This window comes from Lissotriton vulgaris, chromosome 9, assembly GCF_964263255.1.
Source record: "Lissotriton vulgaris chromosome 9, aLisVul1.2, whole genome shotgun sequence".
Lineage (NCBI taxonomy): Eukaryota > Metazoa > Chordata > Amphibia > Caudata > Salamandridae > Lissotriton > Lissotriton vulgaris.
In genome coordinates, this window is record NC_141697.1 from 848394418 (window position 1) to 848413041 (window position 18624).

Below are 18624 nucleotides of genomic sequence, written 5' to 3' on the forward strand. Positions count from 1 at the left end.
TTGGAAATGCTTTTCAGGCTCAGTACTGGGCTCAAAAGATGCAGCTCTGAGATCTCTCATGATAGGAGGTAGTTAAGTAGAACTTCGCTGCTCAGCTGACCCGGCAGGAGCAAATGTATGCCAAAAATGTACGCAGAATGAGCTTTTCAGTGACTAGCAGCCAGGCACATTTTAGCTAGTTTTACTTGTAAGTGGGGTTGGAAACGCTTTTCAGGATCATTACTGGGTTCAAAACATGCAGCCCTGAGGTCTCTCATGATAGCAGGTGGTTAAGTAGAACTACGCTGCTCAGCTGACCCGGCAGGAGCAAATGTATGCCAAAAATGTACGCAGAATCAGCTTTTCAGTGAAGAGCAGCCGGGCACATTCTAGCAAGTTTTGTAAGTGGGGTTGGAAACGCTTTTCAGGCTCAGCTTTTCAGTGAATAGCAGCCAGGCACATTTTAGCTAGTTTTACTTGTAAGTGGGGTTGGAAACGCTTTTCAGGATCAGTACTGGGCTCAAAACATGCAGCTCAGAGGTCTCTCCTGATAGGAGGTAGTTAAGTAGAACTTCGCTGCTCATCTGACCCGGCAGGAGCAAACGTATGCCAAAAATGTACGCAGAATGAGCTTTTCAGTGAAGAGCAGGCAGGCATATTTTAGCTAGTTTTACTTGTAAGTGGGGTTGGAAACGCATTTCAGGCTCAGTACGGGGCTCAAAACATGCAGCCCGGAGGTCTCTCCTGATAGGAGGTAGTTAAGTAGAACTTCGCTGCTCAGCTGACCCGGCAGGAGCAAATGTATGCCAAAAATGTACGCAGAATGAGCTTTTCAGTGACTAGCAGCCAGGCACATTCTAGCTAGTTTTACTTGTAAGAGGGGTTGGAAACGCTTTTCAGGTTCAGTACTGGGCTCAAAACATGCAGCCCTGAGGTCTCTCATGATAGCAGGTGGTTAAATAGAAATTCGCTGCTCAGCTGACCCGACAGGAGCAAATGTATGCCAAAAATGTACGCAGAATGAGCTTTTCAGTGACTAGCAGCCAGGCACATTCTAGCTAGTTTTACTTGTAAGAGGGGTTGGAAACGCTTTTCAGGTTCAGTACTGGGCTCAAAACATGCAGCCCTGAGGTCTCTCATGATAGCAGGTGGTTAAATAGAAATTCGCTGCTCAGCTGACCCGACAGGAGCAAATGTATGCCAAAAATGTACGCAGAATGAGCTTTTCAGTGAAGAGCAGCCAGGCACATTTTAGCTAGTTTTACTTGTAAGTGGGGTTGGAAATGCTTTTCAGGCTCAGTACTGGGCTCAAAAGATGCAGCTCTGAGATCTCTCCTGATATGAGGTAGTTAAGTAGAACTTCGCTGCTCATCTGACCCGGCAGGAGCAAATGTATGCCAAAAATGTACGCAGAATGATCTTTTCAGTGAATAGCAGCCAGGCACATTTTAGCTAGTTTTACTTGTAATTGGGGTTGGAAATACTTTTCAGGAACAGTACTGGGCTCAAAACATGCAGCCCTGAGGTCTCTCATGATGATAGCAGGTGGTTAAATAGAAATTCGCTGCTCAGCTGACCCGGCAGGAGCAAACGTATGCCAAAAATGTACGCAGAATGAGCTTTTCAGTGAAGAGCAGCCAGGCACATTTTAGCTAGTTTTACCTGTAAGTGGGGTTGGAAATGCTTTTCAGGCTCAGTACTGGGCTCAAAAGATGCAGCTCTGAGATCTCTCCTGATAGGAGGTAGTTAAGTAGAACTTCGCTGCTCAGCTGACCCGGCAGGAGCAAATGTATGCCAAAAATGTACGCAGAATGAGCTTTTCAGTGACTAGCAGCCAGGCACATTTTAGCTAGTTTTACTTGTAAGTGGGGTTGGAAACGCTTTTCAGGATCAGTACTGGGCTCAAAACATGCCGCCCTGAGGTCTCTCATGATAGCAGGTGGTTAAGTAGAACTACGCTGCTCAGCTGACCCGGCAGGAGCAAATGTATGTCAAAAATGTACGCAGAATCAGCTTTTCAGTGAAGAGCAGCTGGGCACATTCTAGCAAGTTTTACTTGTAAGTGGGGTTGGAAACGCTTTTCAGGCTCAGCTTTTCAGTGAATAGCAGCCAGGCACATTTTAGCTAGTTTTACTTGTAAGTGGGGTTGGAAACGCTTTTCAGGATCAGTACTGGGCTCAAAACATGCAGCTCAGAGGTCTCTCCTGATAGGAGGTAGTTAAGTAGAACTTCGCTGCTCAGCTGACCCGGCAGGAGCAAATGTATGCCAAAAATGTACGCAGAATGAGCTTTTCAGTGACTAGCAGCCAGGCACATTTTAGCTAGTTTTACTTGTAAGTGGGGTTGGAAACACTTTTCAGGCTCAGTACTGCACTCAAAACATGCAGCCCTAAGGTCTCTCATGATAGCAGGTGGTTAAGTAGAAATTTGCCACTTGGCTGACCCAGCAGGAGCAAACGTATGCCAAAAATGTACACAGAATGAGCTTTTCAGTGAATAGCCGCCAGGCACATTTTAGCTAGTTTTACTTGTAAGTTGGGTTGGAAACGCTTTTCAGGATCAGTACCGGGCTCAAAACATGCAGCTCTGAGGTCTCTCCTGATAGGAGGTAGTTAAGTAGAACTTTGCTGCTCAGCTGACCCGGCAGGAGCAAATGTATGCCAAAAATGTACGCAGAATGAGCTTTTCAGTGACTAGCAGCCAGGCACATTTTAGCTCGTTTTACTTGTAAGTGGGGTTGGAAACGCTTTTCAGGATCAGTACTGGGCTCAAAACATGCACCTCAGAGGTCTCTCCTGATAGGAGGTAGTTAAGTAGAACTTCGCTGCTCAGCTGACCCGGCAGGAGCAAATGTATGCCAAAAATTTACGCAGAATGAGCTTTTCAGTGACTAGCAGCCAGGCACATTTTAGCTCGTTTTACTTGTAAGTGGGGTTGGAAACGCTTTTCAAGCTCAGTACTGCGCTCAAAAGATGCAGCCCTGAGGTCTCTCATGATAGCAGGTGGTTAAGTAGAAATTCGCTGCTCAGCTGACCCGGCAGGAGCAAATGTATGCCAAAAATTTACGCAGAATGAGCTTTTCAGTGACTAGCAGCCAGGCACATTTTAGCTCGTTTTACTTGTAAGTGGGGTTGGAAACGCTTTTCAGGCTCAGTACTGCGCTCAAAACATACAGCCCTGAGGTCTCTCATGATAGCAGGTGGTTAAATAGAAATTCGCTGCTCAGCTGACCCGGCCGGAGCAAACGTATGCCAAAAATGTACGCAGAATGAGCTTTTCAGTGAATAGCATCCAGGCACATTCTAGCTAGTTTTACTTGTAAGTGGGGTTGGAAACGCTTTTCAGGCTCAGTACTGGGCTCAAAACATGCAGCCCTGAGGTCTCTCATGATAGCAGGTGGTTAAATAGAAATTCGCTGCTCAGCTGACCCGGCAGGAGCAAACGTATGCCAAAAATGTACGCAGAATGAGCTTTTCAGTGAGAGCAGCCAGGCACATTTTAGCTAGTTTTACTTGTAAGTGGTGTTGGAAATGCTTTTCAGGCTCAGTACTGGGCTCAAAAGATGCAGCTCTGAGGTCTCTCCTGATAGGAGGTAGTTAAGTAGAACTTCGCTGCTCAGCTGACCCGGCAGGAGCAAACGTATGCCAAAAATGTACGCAGAATGAGCTTTTCAGTGAAGAGCAGCCAGGCACATTCTAGCATGTTTTACTTGTAAGTGGGGTTGGAAACGCTTTTCAGGCTCAGTACTGCGCACAAAAGATGCAGCCCTGAGGTTTCTCATGATGATAGCAGGTGGTTAAGTAGAAATTTGCCACTTGGCTGACCCAGCAGGAGCAAACGTATGCCAAAAATGTACGCAGAATGAGCTTTTCAGTGAATAGCAGCCAGGCACATTTTAGCTACTTTTACTTGTAAGTTGGGGTTGGAAACGCTTTTCAGGATCAGTACTGCGCTCAAAAGATGCAGCCCTGAGGTCTCTCATGATAGCAGGTGGTTAAGTAGAAGTTTGGCACTTGGCTGACCCAGCAGGAGCAAATGTATGCCAAAAATGTACGCAGAATGAGCTTTTCAGTGAAGAGCAGCCAGGCACATTTTAGCTAGTTTTACTTGTAAGTGGGGTTGGAAATGCTTTTCAGGCTCAGTACTGGGCTCAAAAGATGCAGCTCTGAGATCTCTCCTGATATGAGGTAGTTAAGTAGAACTTCGCTGCTCATCTGACCCGGCAGGAGCAAATGTATGCCAAAAATGTACGCAGAATGATCTTTTCAGTGAATAGCAGCCAGGCACATTTTAGCTAGTTTTACTTGTAATTGGGGTTGGAAATACTTTTCAGGAACAGTACTGGGCTCAAAACATGCAGCCCTGAGGTCTCTCATGATGATAGCAGGTGGTTAAATAGAAATTCGCTGCTCAGCTGACCCGGCAGGAGCAAACGTATGCCAAAAATGTACGCAGAATGAGCTTTTCAGTGAAGAGCAGCCAGGCACATTTTAGCTAGTTTTACCTGTAAGTGGGGTTGGAAATGCTTTTCAGGCTCAGTACTGGGCTCAAAAGATGCAGCTCTGAGCTCTCTCCTGATAGGAGGTAGTTAAGTAGAACTTCGCTGCTCAGCTGACCCGGCAGGAGCAAATGTATGCCAAAAATGTACGCAGAATGAGCTTTTCAGTGACTAGCAGCCAGGCACATTTTAGCTAGTTTTACTTGTAAGTGGGGTTGGAAACGCTTTTCAGGCTCAGTACTGGGCTCAAAAGATGCAGCTCTGAGATCTCTCCTGATATGAGGTAGTTAAGTAGAACTTCGCTGCTCATCTGACCCGGCAGGAGCAAATGTATGCCAAAAATGTACGCAGAATGATCTTTTCAGTGAATAGCAGCCAGGCACATTTTAGCTAGTTTTACTTGTAATTGGGGTTGGAAATACTTTTCAGGAACAGTACTGGGCTCAAAACATGCAGCCCTGAGGTCTCTCATGATGATAGCAGGTGGTTAAATAGAAATTCGCTGCTCAGCTGACCCGGCAGGAGCAAACGTATGCCAAAAATGTACGCAGAATGAGCTTTTCAGTGAAGAGCAGCCAGGCACATTTTAGCTAGTTTTACCTGTAAGTGGGGTTGGAAATGCTTTTCAGGCTCAGTACTGGGCTCAAAAGATGCAGCTCTGAGATCTCTCCTGATAGGAGGTAGTTAAGTAGAACTTCGCTGCTCAGCTGACCCGGCAGGAGCAAATGTATGCCAAAAATGTACGCAGAATGAGCTTTTCAGTGACTAGCAGCCAGGCACATTTTAGCTAGTTTTACTTGTAAGTGGGGTTGGAAACGCTTTTCAGGATCAGTACTGGGCTCAAAACATGCCGCCCTGAGGTCTCTCATGATAGCAGGTGGTTAAGTAGAACTACGCTGCTCAGCTGACCCGGCAGGAGCAAATGTATGTCAAAAATGTACGCAGAATCAGCTTTTCAGTGAAGAGCAGCTGGGCACATTCTAGCAAGTTTTACTTGTAAGTGGGGTTGGAAACGCTTTTCAGGCTCAGCTTTTCAGTGAATAGCAGCCAGGCACATTTTAGCTAGTTTTACTTGTAAGTGGGGTTGGAAACGCTTTTCAGGATCAGTACTGGGCTCAAAACATGCAGCTCAGAGGTCTCTCCTGATAGGAGGTAGTTAAGTAGAACTTCGCTGCTCAGCTGACCCGGCAGGAGCAAATGTATGCCAAAAATGTACGCAGAATGAGCTTTTCAGTGACTAGCAGCCAGGCACATTTTAGCTAGTTTTACTTGTAAGTGGGGTTGGAAACACTTTTCAGGCTCAGTACTGCACTCAAAACATGCAGCCCTAAGGTCTCTCATGATAGCAGGTGGTTAAGTAGAAATTTGCCACTTGGCTGACCCAGCAGGAGCAAACGTATGCCAAAAATGTACACAGAATTAGCTTTTCAGTGAATAGCCGCCAGGCACATTTTAGCTAGTTTTACTTGTAAGTGGGGTTGGAAACGCTTTTCAGGATCAGTACCGGGCTCAAAACATGCAGCTCTGAGGTCTCTCCTGATAGGAGGTAGTTAAGTAGAACTTCGCTGCTCAGCTGACCCGGCAGGAGCAAATGTATGCCAAAAATGTACGCAGAATGAGCTTTTCAGTGACTAGCAGCCAGGCACATTTTAGCTCGTTTTACTTGTAAGTGGGGTTGGAAACGCTTTTCAGGATCAGTACTGGGCTCAAAACATGCAGCTCAGAGGTCTGTCCTGATAGGAGGTAGTTAAGTAGAACTTCGCTGCTCAGCTGACCCGGCAGGAGCAAATGTATGCCAAAAATTTACGCAGAATGAGCTTTTCAGTGACTAGCAGCCAGGCACATTTTAGCTCGTTTTACTTGTAAGTGGGGTTGGAAACGCTTTTCAAGCTCAGTACTGCGCTCAAAAGATGCAGCCCTGAGGTCTCTCATGATAGCAGGTGGTTAAGTAGAAATTCGCTGCTCAGCTGACCCGGCAGGAGCAAACGTATGCCAAAAATGTACGCAGAATGAGCTTTTCAGTGAAGAGCAGGCAGGCATATTTTAGCTAGTTTTACTTGTAAGTGGGGTTGGAAACGCTTTTCAGGCTCAGTACGGGGCTCAAAACATGCAGCCCGGAGGTCTCTCCTGATAGGAGGTAGTTAAGTAGAACTTCGCTGCTCAGCTGACCCGGCAGGAGCAAATGTATGCCAAAAATTTACGCAGAATGAGCTTTTCAGTGACTAGCAGCCAGGCACATTTTAGCTAGTTTTACTTGTAAGTGGGGTTGGAAACGCTTTTCAGGCTCAGTACTGCGCTCAAAACATGCAGCCCTGAGGTCTCTCATGATAGCAGGTGGTTAAATAGAAATTCGCTGCTCAGCTGACCCGGCCGGAGCAAACGTATGCCAAAAATGTACGCAGAATGAGCTTTTCAGTGAATAGCATCCAGGCACATTCTAGCTAGTTTTACTTGTAAGTGGGGTTGGAAACGCTTTTCAGGCTCAGTACTGGGCTCAAAACATGCAGCCCTGATGTCTCTCATGATAGCAGGTGGTTAAATAGAAATTCGCTGCTCAGCTGACCCGGCAGGAGCAAACGTATGCCAAAAATGTACGCAGAATGAGCTTTGCAGTGAGAGCAGCCAGGCACATTTTAGCTAGTTTTACTTGTAAGTGGGGTTGGAAATGCTTTTCAGGCTCAGTACTGGGCTCAAAAGATGCAGCTCTGAGGTCTCTCCTGATAGGAGGTAGTTAAGTAGAACTTCGCTGCTCAGCTGACCCGGCAGGAGCAAACGTATGCCAAAAATGTACGCAGAATGAGCTTTTCAGTGAAGAGCAGCCAGGCACATTCTAGCATGTTTTACTTGTAAGTGGGGTTGGAAACGCTTTTCAGGCTCAGTACTGCGCTCAAAAGATGCAGCCCTGAGGTCTCTCATGATGATAGCAGGTGGTTAAGTAGAAATTTGCCACTTGGCTGACCCAGCAGGAGCAAACGTATGCCAAAAATGTACACAGAATGAGCTTTTTAGTGAATAGCAGCCAGGCACATTTTAGCTAGTTTTACTTGTAAGTGGGGTTGGAAACGCTTTTCAGGATCAGTACTGGGCTCAAAACATGCAGCCCTGAGGTCTCACATGATAGCAGGTGGTTAAATAGAAATTCGCTGCTCAGCTGACCCGGCAGGAGCAAACGTATGCCAACAATGTACGCAGAATGAGCTTTTCACTAAAGAGCAGCCAGGCACATTCTAGCAAGTTTTACTTGTAAGTTGGGGTTGGAAACGCTTTTCAGGCTCAGTACTGCGCTCAAAAGATGCAGCCCTGAGGTCTCTCATGATAGCAGGTGGTTAAGTAGAAGTTTGGCACTTGGCTGACCCAGCAGGAGCAAACGTATGCCAAAAATGTACACAGAATGAGCTTTTCAGTGAATAGCAACCAGGCACATTTTAGCTAGTTTTACTTGTAAGTGGGGTTGGAAATACTTTTCAGGAACAGTACTGGGCTCAAAACATGCAGCCCTGAGGTCTCTCATGATAGCAGGTGGTTAAATAGAAATTCGCTGCTCAGCTGACCCGGCAGGAGCAAATGTATGCCAAAAATGTAAGCAGAATGAGCTTTTCAGTGAAGAGCAGCCAGGCACATTTTAGCTAGTTTTACTTGTAAGTGGGGTTGGAAATGCTTTTCAGGCTCAGTACTGGGCTCAAAAGATGCAGCTCTGAGATCTCTCCTGATAGGAGGTAGTTATGTAGAACTTCGCTGCTCAGCTGACCCGGCAGGAGCAAATGTATGCCAAAAATGTACGCAGAATGAGCTTTTCAGTGACTAGCAGCCAGGCACATTTTAGCTAGTTTTACTTGTAAGTGGGGTTGGAAACGCTTTTCAGGATCAGTACTGGGCTCAAAACATGCCGCCCTGAGGTCTCTCATGATAGCAGGTGGTTAAGTAGAACTACGCTGCTCAGCTGACCCGGCAGGAGCAAATGTATGCCAAAAATGTACGCAGAATCAGCTTTTCAGTGAAGAGCAGCCGGGCACATTCTAGCAAGTTTTACTTGTAAGTGGGGTTGGAAACGCTTTTCAGGCTCAGCTTTTCAGTGAATAGCAGCCAGGCACATTTTAGCTAGTTTTACTTGTAAGTGGGGTTGGAAACGCTTTTCAGGATCAGTACTGGGCTCAAAACATGCAGCTCAGAGGTCTCTCCTGATAGGAGGTAGTTAAGTAGAACTTCGCTGCTCAGCTGACCCGGCAGGAGCAAACGTATGCCAAAAATGTACGCAGAATGAGCTTTTCAGTGAAGAGCAGGCAGGCATATTTTAGCTAGTTTTACTTGTAAGTGGGGTTGGAAACGCATTTCAGGCTCAGTACGGGGCTCAAAACATGCAGCCCGGAGGTCTCTCCTGATAGGAGGTAGTTAAGTAGAACTTCGCTGCTCAGCTGACCCGGCAGGAGCAAATGTATGCCAAAAATGTACGCAGAATGAGCTTTTCAGTGACTAGCAGCCAGGCACATTTTAGCTCGTTTTACTTGTAAGTGGGGTTGGAAACGCTTTTCAGGCTCAGTACTGCGCTCAAAACATGCAGCCCTGAGGTCTCTCATGATAGCAGGTGTGTAGGAAGGTGGCTACCTGACTATGGTTACCCCAGATTTTTTGCCCTGTGTTTAGCTGGTTTTCGACTTAGTTGGCCTGGTTCCCTGCTAATCAGGGCCCCAGGCTATCTGCTCTCTCTGTAAAATGGATTCCATGTACCCTAGGTGCATAACTAGATTGGCTTGGGTCACCTTATCAGCCCCTGTACAGAGCACTATAGGTGCCCAGGGCATAGGTGCATCCAAGGCCTACCAGGGGCTGCAGCATATCTTTTGCCACCCCTGGCTGGCTATCTAAATTGACACAACTGGCTGATCACTCAGCTGGGGCAAGTGGGTGTAATCACCCCTTGCTTAGATATAGTATACCTATATCTAAACCTATATCTGGACACATATATAGCCTGTAAGCCACTCCTATGGAAGGCCTCATCAATCCTGGAGGCAGAGTGCGTGGTTTTATGTGAGATGGTGCTCTGGCGTGAGCTGAGCCTGTCTGCAGCTGTCGGGAACAACTCCCTAAGCTGATCTGGGATAATGCCATACCATATACTCTTAAGCGCATTATAATCCTCGCGGTTATATAGCAACTTTGGTTTGGCTTTATCAAAACATGTCGTGTAAGGTGTCATACGAATTGGAATACTATCCCCTCGCCAGTTCTGGCGACGGGGATAGCATTCCACCCTTCTAGAGGGAGAAGACATGTTACTTTACTGAAACGCGGTTGATTTAAAATGAGCCTCAGATCCACAAAATGGATGCCCCTGCCACAGACACGGGTCTGACCTCCTGCTGCTGACCGAAACCCGGCAGAGGAGGCCTGGACAAAGAGTTTCCTGTCACAGGGCGGTGTCAAACCACCCCAGACAGGAGATAGTGGATTGGAGTAGGGAGGTTTCAATGAAACCAGACACTGCCTGGGGAGCACAAGGCTGCCCCTTGCAGGATCCGGCCAAACCGGTTCTGGGGCCTCCCAGCCCCTGTCCCAGCGCGGCCAGGATCAAAGGAGAGGGGTGTAACCACCCCCTTCCTGGGTCCCACCCATAGGAGGGGACCTAGCAGGATGTCCAACCCCCTAGATTCGAATAAGAGGGGGAGCAGTCCCAACGGACCTCAGATCATCCTGAAGAAACATAAGAAACGAAATCTGGACCCTTCGACTTTCTACACGACGTGAGAAGACTGAAGAATCTCCCTTGTGGTCAAGGAGTGACCACCCTGTGCAAACAGGCACCATCCAGCCCTCGACCCTTGCTTTGTTGCAGTTCCCGCCGGAACTCGAGCGACAGAGATCGACGAGATCAAGCTTGCCTGCCTTCTACCTGCCCGATCCACAGTCCCTGCAGAGCTGAGACCCGTGGAGGCGACCGGAAGCGTGGGGCACGCCATCTTGAAAAGGCCACGAGACGCTGACCGTGCGGCCCACGAGTGACCCTCGAAGCTGTACACCGGGGTTTGAGAAGCCCCAGCCCCGAGCTCCACTTGCACCAAAGCTCACCCCTCCACACTCGCTGAGTGCTGCGTGGGGCCCTTCTGCTTGTGTGCGCTCGACGCGTTGGCCCGGTCACTTGCCAGCTGGCTTGTGGCCCCTGTGCCGACGAACTTCGAAATACGACTTGCTTTTCTGGTTGCTCCAGATCTGCACCAGCTCCTGTGAAAAGGAGCACCCACTCTGACCCTCCTGGTTCGAGTGATAAGCAATCTCCCGGTTCCGCGTGGATTGCTTTTGCCAAGTGCTGTTTGCTACAATCTTCAAGCCGACGGTGCTGACGGCGAGAGCCTACGTGGGACAGATCGTGACCCGCTCCTGGACGTCGCAGATGCCCCAGAGCCCACGTGACAGCGGAGAGAAGCCTATCGACAACCGCCTGATTGCGCCCGACATTGCCTGGTTCCGTCCTGGTTCCACCCTGGTCACTGCTGAGTGACCCAGACTCTGTCCCCTCTGCTTTCAGGTACTTTTCTACATCGATCCACCCTTGGATCGCACCGGACACTTCTGCTTCACAGCGCCTGCAGCTGCAACAGCTCCAAGCACCCAGAACCTGCGTGACAGAACCCGACGCCACTTCGACCCTGTGCACCCACGGCCTGTGGGTGAGGTAACTTTGCAACGCCGGTGTATTTACACTGGTACACACCTCTAGGGTCTGTGTCTAAAGTTTTGTGTTCCTAGGTTCAGCGGAAGTATCTTTTTATTCACTTTAACTGACTTTTACGCACCATTGACAGTGCATTGGTGCGCGCTGCACTTTCCGTGCTGCATCCGTCTCCTGTGGGCTACTCCCGACTTCTTCATTGCTTGTCCTGACTGCTCCCAGCGAATCTCTAGGCCCTAGGCCTAACCATTGTTCGTAAAGTGTTACTTATACCACTTTTTTGATATATGGTCTGAGTGGCCCCCGCCCTCAGCCATAATTGTGCCAACTTTCTATGTGTAACAGTGCTTTTGATTTAACGCTTGTGCCCCTTTCCTCATAAAGAGTACTGGGGAGTAATTTAGTAATAAATACATATATTTTTATAATATATACTTGTGTGGTGTCCTTTCATTTGATTACAGGATTGTATGTGGTAAAACAAGCTCGCTTAACACGACCTCTTAAGTTAAGCCTTTAAGGCTGCTTAGTCCATGCTACCACTAGGATAGCTTGTCTACAAGGTTGACTTACAACCTGACATCTTTGGGGTTTGTTTGGACTGATAACCAGTGGTTCCAGAATTGGAAACACTACCTATCAGGCCAACTTCTCACATTGGTGTGCAGCGGTGCGGATTTGAGCTTGCTGTTTGTTTTACCATTACAATCTTTATCAAATTGAAAGATCACATCAAGTACCTCTAGGTACATATAAATCAAAAGCTTAGCATATTAAGTTCTACTGAACTTAGTAGTTGTAGATTAAAGGGATTAGCACACCCTGACTACAACTCACTAGCAAGGTACAGTAGGAAACCACTTAGTGTAGGTAAGTGCACCACTTACACCTCACTAGCAGTCATGTCTGATACAGAAAGAGCCTCAGGCTCTGCTCCTGTAGAAGTTGATCCTATAGGGACAACATCCAGATATGACAACCTTAGCCACAAAGACCTGAGTGCCTTGTGCACAGCCAGGGGGCTAAAAAAGGGCAGAGGCCCTACCATTCCTTCCCTAATAGCTCTCCTAGAAAAGGATGACCTAGACAAGGTGAGTCAGACTCCCTTAGAAACAGAGGAAGGGATAAACTCCCCTGAGAATGAGGATCTTCAAGATGATGTAGTGGAGGAGGAAGAAGAAGAGGAAGGCTCTGATGTAGAAGAGCCTGAAGATCAGGATCAGGTGGGAAACCAGGTACAGGTTGCCAGGCTTAACCAGGCCAACTTGGACCTACATGGGAATGGAGGGGGCCAGCACCACTCCAGATCTCATAACCAAATTCTCCCAGGTAATAGAAGGGAGAGATCTCTGTCAAGGGACTCTCACCTTTCTAGTGCCTCAAGAGAATCTCAAAGAGGAATGACTTCCTCCCAGAGAAAAGAGCATAGGGCCAGGATGAGGGCTGTCCAACTCCAAATAGAAAGGGAAGAGGTAGCCTTGGCTCAAGCTAAACTTGCTTTAGCAAGAGAGAGAAAATTGTGTGGCTTAGATGCCACTGGTGGCAGCAAAGTTCCTAAAGAAAAAGCCAGGTCCTATGATAGTAGAAACCTGACAAAGATTGTGCCCCCCTATCAGGAAGGGGATGACATCCACAAATGGATGACTGCTCTGGAGAGAGCCTGCATGGTACAGCAGGTTCCTGAGGAACAGTGGGCAGCAATCTTATGGTACTCCTTTTCAGAGAAAGGGAGGGATAGGCTCCTCACTGTCAGACATGAGGATGCCAGCAATTACAAAGTCCTGAAGAGTGTTCTGATAGATGGGTTTGGCTTAACCACTGAACAGTACAGGTTAAAGTTCAGAGATACCCAGAAGACACAGACTCAGGACTGGACTGATTTTGTTGATTGTGCAACTAAGGCTCTGGAGGGTTGGCTGAATGGCAGCAAAGTACATGACTTCACAGGATTGTATAATTTGATTATGAGGGAGCAGATCCTTAGTAATTGTCAGAACCAGCTCTTACACCAGCACCTGGTGGACTCAGATTTGACCTCTCCCCAAGAATTGGGAAAGAGGGCAGATAAGTGGGTCAGAACCAGGATTAGGCCTAAGAATCAGGACAATAACCAGAAGAAGGAGTCTACCAAGCCTCAAGATAAGGGTGGGGATAAAAGTAAAGAAAACACTTCCCCAGGGCCCCAAAACTCCAAGAAGGGGGGTGGGTCCCAAGACACTTCTTCAACAGAGAAAAAGCCTTATTGCCATGCCTGTAAACAGGTTGGGCATTACAAAACAGACAGCTGTTGTCCCAAGAATGGCAATAAAGAAAACATACCTCCAAAGCCAGCTCCAACACCTCCTGTTACTGTCAGCAGTAATCCCCCAGGAAGTGGGAGCACACCCAGGAATCTGGGTGGGTTTACTTTTGGAGCCCAAGGGGACCCTGGCCTATCCAGGTCTCCATCCCCAAATGATCTTGTCTATGAGACTGGCATGGGGTTTGCCAACTTCTCTGTTTGCCCAAATACATTGAGCAAATATAGACAGGAACCCATCATCAATGGTTTGAAAGTTGAAGCTTTTAGAGACACAGGGGCTAGCATCACCATGGTGGCTGACTGTATAGTCCCCTCTAAGCAACTTTTACCAGGTGCCACATACCAGGTAACAAACATTGATGGCATCCAAACCGATCATCCCATGGCAGTAGTAAGTCTCAGCTGGGGAGGTGTCACTGGCCCAAAGAGAGTGGCAGTATCACCAAACTTGCCTGTAGACTGTCTACTGGGTAATGATTTGGAAATCTCAGCCTGGGCTGAGGTTGAACAGGAAATCCATTCTAGAATGGTAAATTCCAATGGAAAGGTTAGTGGGGCTGTACTGGCTATAGCCCCAATTCAAGATGTCCTTCCTGAAAAGGTTGGTAGGGCTGAGCAACTCTCTGCCCCATCTTTACCAGAAGCTCTTCCAAGACAGAGTAGCAAAGCTGTTATGATAACAGCAGAAACCCAAACTGAGTCTCCTCCTGAAAAGGTTGGTGGGGCTGTGATGGCCACAGCCCAAACTCAAACAGATATGTGTGTTGTGAAGCCTGAAATGATGGATCACTCCACCCAAACTGAGAGCATGGAGGAGGAAGAGAAATCTCCCCCTCACCAGACAGTAGGACAGGATCAGCCTCCTCAGGGAACTGATCTTACCCCTGGTGAAGGAACTGCCCCAGAGGTTGTTAGGCCTGGCCTGACAGAGCCTCTGATGGCAGTGGACCCTTCTCAGGTGGGATCCAGTCTGGAGCAGGTAACCTGCCCCTCTCTACCTTGCCTTAGTCAGCCCAGGGCTGCAGAGGACAAGACGGACAGTGAGACCCAGAGGGCCCCCTGTCAAATAAAGCACCCCCATCAACAGATTAGGGGCACCAAAACTAGGAGGCCTAGTAAGGTGAAAACTTTAAAAACTCCTGAGGGAGCCCCCTTAAAAACAGTTAGGGACCTCCCACAGATGGATGCTGTTGGGCACAGCCAAACCTGGGACCCAAAGGGCCCAAACCTGAACTGTCCCTCCAGCAAGCCAAACAGAGGGACCCAGCCTCCAGCTTTAGGTAGCCAGAGGTTGACCCTGAGAGCTCAGTGCAACTCAGTTGAAGAAAGAAAGGCACATATGGTGGAAGATAATTGGAGGAAGTTGAGCCCAAAAATAGTGGAGCCTCACTTCAATACTCCATATCCAAACCAGCCTTTAACTTTGCATAAACACACCCAAGGTAGTGATTCCCTATGGTGGAGACCCTCTAATACCCCTAGGGTGAGGGACTGCTTAGTGGACCATGAGACAGGGGGTACCCATGCTAGTGCAGGTACTTCCTTATATGGCCACTCAGGCAATAAAGGCTTACCTGGCCAAGGATAGCCTTATCTCCTTTCGTTTGGGGGGGGGTTATGTAGGAAGGTGGCTACCTGACTATGGTTACCCCAGATTTTTTGCCCTGTGTTTAGCTGGTTTTCGACTTAGTTGGCCTGGTTCCCTGCTAATCAGGGCCCCAGGCTATCTGCTCTCTCTGTAAAATGGATTCCATGTACCCTAGGTGCATAACTAGATTGGCTTGGGTCACCTTATCAGCCCCTGTACAGAGCACTATAGGTGCCCAGGGCATAGGTGCATCCAAGGCCTACCAGGGGCTGCAGCATATCTTTTGCCACCCCTGGCTGGCTATCTAAATTGACACAACTGGCTGATCACTCAGCTGGGGCAAGTGGGTGTAATCACCCCTTGCTTAGATATAGTATACCTATATCTAAACCTATATCTGGACACATATATAGCCTGTAAGCCACTCCTATGGAAGGCCTCATCAATCCTGGAGGCAGAGTGCGTGGTTTTATGTGAGATGGTGCTCTGGCGTGAGCTGAGCCTGTCTGCAGCTGTCGGGAACAACTCCCTAAGCTGATCTGGGATAATGCCATACCATATACTCTTAAGCGCATTATAATCCTCGCGGTTATATAGCAACTTTGGTTTGGCTTTATCAAAACATGTCGTGTAAGGTGTCATACGAATTGGAATACTATCCCCTCGCCAGTTCTGGCGACGGGGATAGCATTCCACCCTTCTAGAGGGAGAAGACATGTTACTTTACTGAAACGCGGTTGATTTAAAATGAGCCTCAGATCCACAAAATGGATGCCCCTGCCACAGACACGGGTCTGACCTCCTGCTGCTGACCGAAACCCGGCAGAGGAGGCCTGGACAAAGAGTTTCCTGTCACAGGGCGGTGTCAAACCACCCCAGACAGGAGATAGTGGATTGGAGTAGGGAGGTTTCAATGAAACCAGACACTGCCTGGGGAGCACAAGGCTGCCCCTTGCAGGATCCGGCCAAACCGGTTCTGGGGCCTCCCAGCCCCTGTCCCAGCGCGGCCAGGATCAAAGGAGAGGGGTGTAACCACCCCCTTCCTGGGTCCCACCCATAGGAGGGGACCTAGCAGGATGTCCAACCCCCTAGATTCGAATAAGAGGGGGAGCAGTCCCAACGGACCTCAGATCATCCTGAAGAAACATAAGAAACGAAATCTGGACCCTTCGACTTTCTACACGACGTGAGAAGACTGAAGAATCTCCCTTGTGGTCAAGGAGTGACCACCCTGTGCAAACAGGCACCATCCAGCCCTCGACCCTTGCTTTGTTGCAGTTCCCGCCGGAACTCGAGCGACAGAGATCGACGAGATCAAGCTTGCCTGCCTTCTACCTGCCCGATCCACAGTCCCTGCAGAGCTGAGACCCGTGGAGGCGACCGGAAGCGTGGGGCACGCCATCTTGAAAAGGCCACGAGACGCTGACCGTGCGGCCCACGAGTGACCCTCGAAGCTGTACACCGGGGTTTGAGAAGCCCCAGCCCCGAGCTCCACTTGCACCAAAGCTCACCCCTCCACACTCGCTGAGTGCTGCGTGGGGCCCTTCTGCTTGTGTGCGCTCGACGCGTTGGCCCGGTCACTTGCCAGCTGGCTTGTGGCCCCTGTGCCGACGAACTTCGAAATACGACTTGCTTTTCTGGTTGCTCCAGATCTGCACCAGCTCCTGTGAAAAGGAGCACCCACTCTGACCCTCCTGGTTCGAGTGATAAGCAATCTCCCGGTTCCGCGTGGATTGCTTTTGCCAAGTGCTGTTTGCTACAATCTTCAAGCCGACGGTGCTGACGGCGAGAGCCTACGTGGGACAGATCGTGACCCGCTCCTGGACGTCGCAGATGCCCCAGAGCCCACGTGACAGCGGAGAGAAGCCTATCGACAACCGCCTGATTGCGCCCGACATTGCCTGGTTCCGTCCTGGTTCCACCCTGGTCACTGCTGAGTGACCCAGACTCTGTCCCCTCTGCTTTCAGGTACTTTTCTACATCGATCCACCCTTGGATCGCACCGGACACTTCTGCTTCACAGCGCCTGCAGCTGCAACAGCTCCAAGCACCCAGAACCTGCGTGACAGAACCCGACGCCACTTCGACCCTGTGCACCCACGGCCTGTGGGTGAGGTAACTTTGCAACGCCGGTGTATTTACACTGGTACACACCTCTAGGGTCTGTGTCTAAAGTTTTGTGTTCCTAGGTTCAGCGGAAGTATCTTTTTATTCACTTTAACTGACTTTTACGCACCATTGACAGTGCATTGGTGCGCGCTGCACTTTCCGTGCTGCATCCGTCTCCTGTGGGCTACTCCCGACTTCTTCATTGCTTGTCCTGACTGCTCCCAGCGAATCTCTAGGCCCTAGGCCTAACCATTGTTCGTAAAGTGTTACTTATACCACTTTTTTGATATATGGTCTGAGTGGCCCCCGCCCTCAGCCATAATTGTGCCAACTTTCTATGTGTAACAGTGCTTTTGATTTAACGCTTGTGCCCCTTTCCTCATAAAGAGTACTGGGGAGTAATTTAGTAATAAATACATATATTTTTATAATATATACTTGTGTGGTGTCCTTTCATTTGATTACAGGATTGTATGTGGTAAAACAAGCTCGCTTAACACGACCTCTTAAGTTAAGCCTTTAAGGCTGCTTAGTCCATGCTACCACTAGGATAGCTTGTCTACAAGGTTGACTTACAACCTGACATCTTTGGGGTTTGTTTGGACTGATAACCAGTGGTTCCAGAATTGGAAACACTACCTATCAGGCCAACTTCTCACAAGGTGGTTAAATAGAAATTCGCTGCTCAGCTGACCCGGCCGGAGCAAACGTATGCCAAAAATGTACGCAGAATGAGCTTTTCAGTAAATAGCAGCCAGGCACATTCTAGCTAGTTTTACTTGTAAGAGGGGTTGGAAACGCTTTTCAGGTTCAGTACTGGGCTCAAAACATGCAGCCCTGAGGTCTCTCATGATAGCAGGTGGTTAAATAGAAATTCGCTGCTCAGCTGACCCGGCAGGAGCAAATGTATACCAAAAATGTACGCAGAATGAGCTTTTCAGTGAAGAGCAGCCAGGCACATTTTAGCTAGTTTTACTTGTAAGTGGGGTTGGAAATGCTTTTCAGGCTCAGTACTGGGCTCAAAAGATGCAGCTCTGAGATCTCTCCTGATAGGAGGTAGTTAAGTAGAACTTCGCTGCTCATCTGACCCGGCAGGAGCAAATGTATGCCAAAAATGTACGCAGAATGATCTTTTCAGTGAATAGCAGCCAGGCACATTTTAGCTAGTTTTACTTGTAAGTGGGGTTGTAAATACTTTTCAGGAACAGTACTGGGCTCAAAACATGCAGCCCTGAGGTCTCTCATGATAGCAGGTGGTTAAATAGAAATTCGCTGCTCAGCTGACCCGGCAGGAGCAAACGTATGCCAAAAATGTACGCAGAATGAGCTTTTCAGTGAAGAGCAGTTAGGCACATTTTAGCTAGTTTTACCTGTAAGTGGGGTTGGAAATGCTTTTCAGGCTCAGTACTGGGCTCAAAAGATGCAGCTCTGAGATCTCTCCTGATAGGGTAGTTAAGTAGAACTTCGCTGCTCAGCTGACC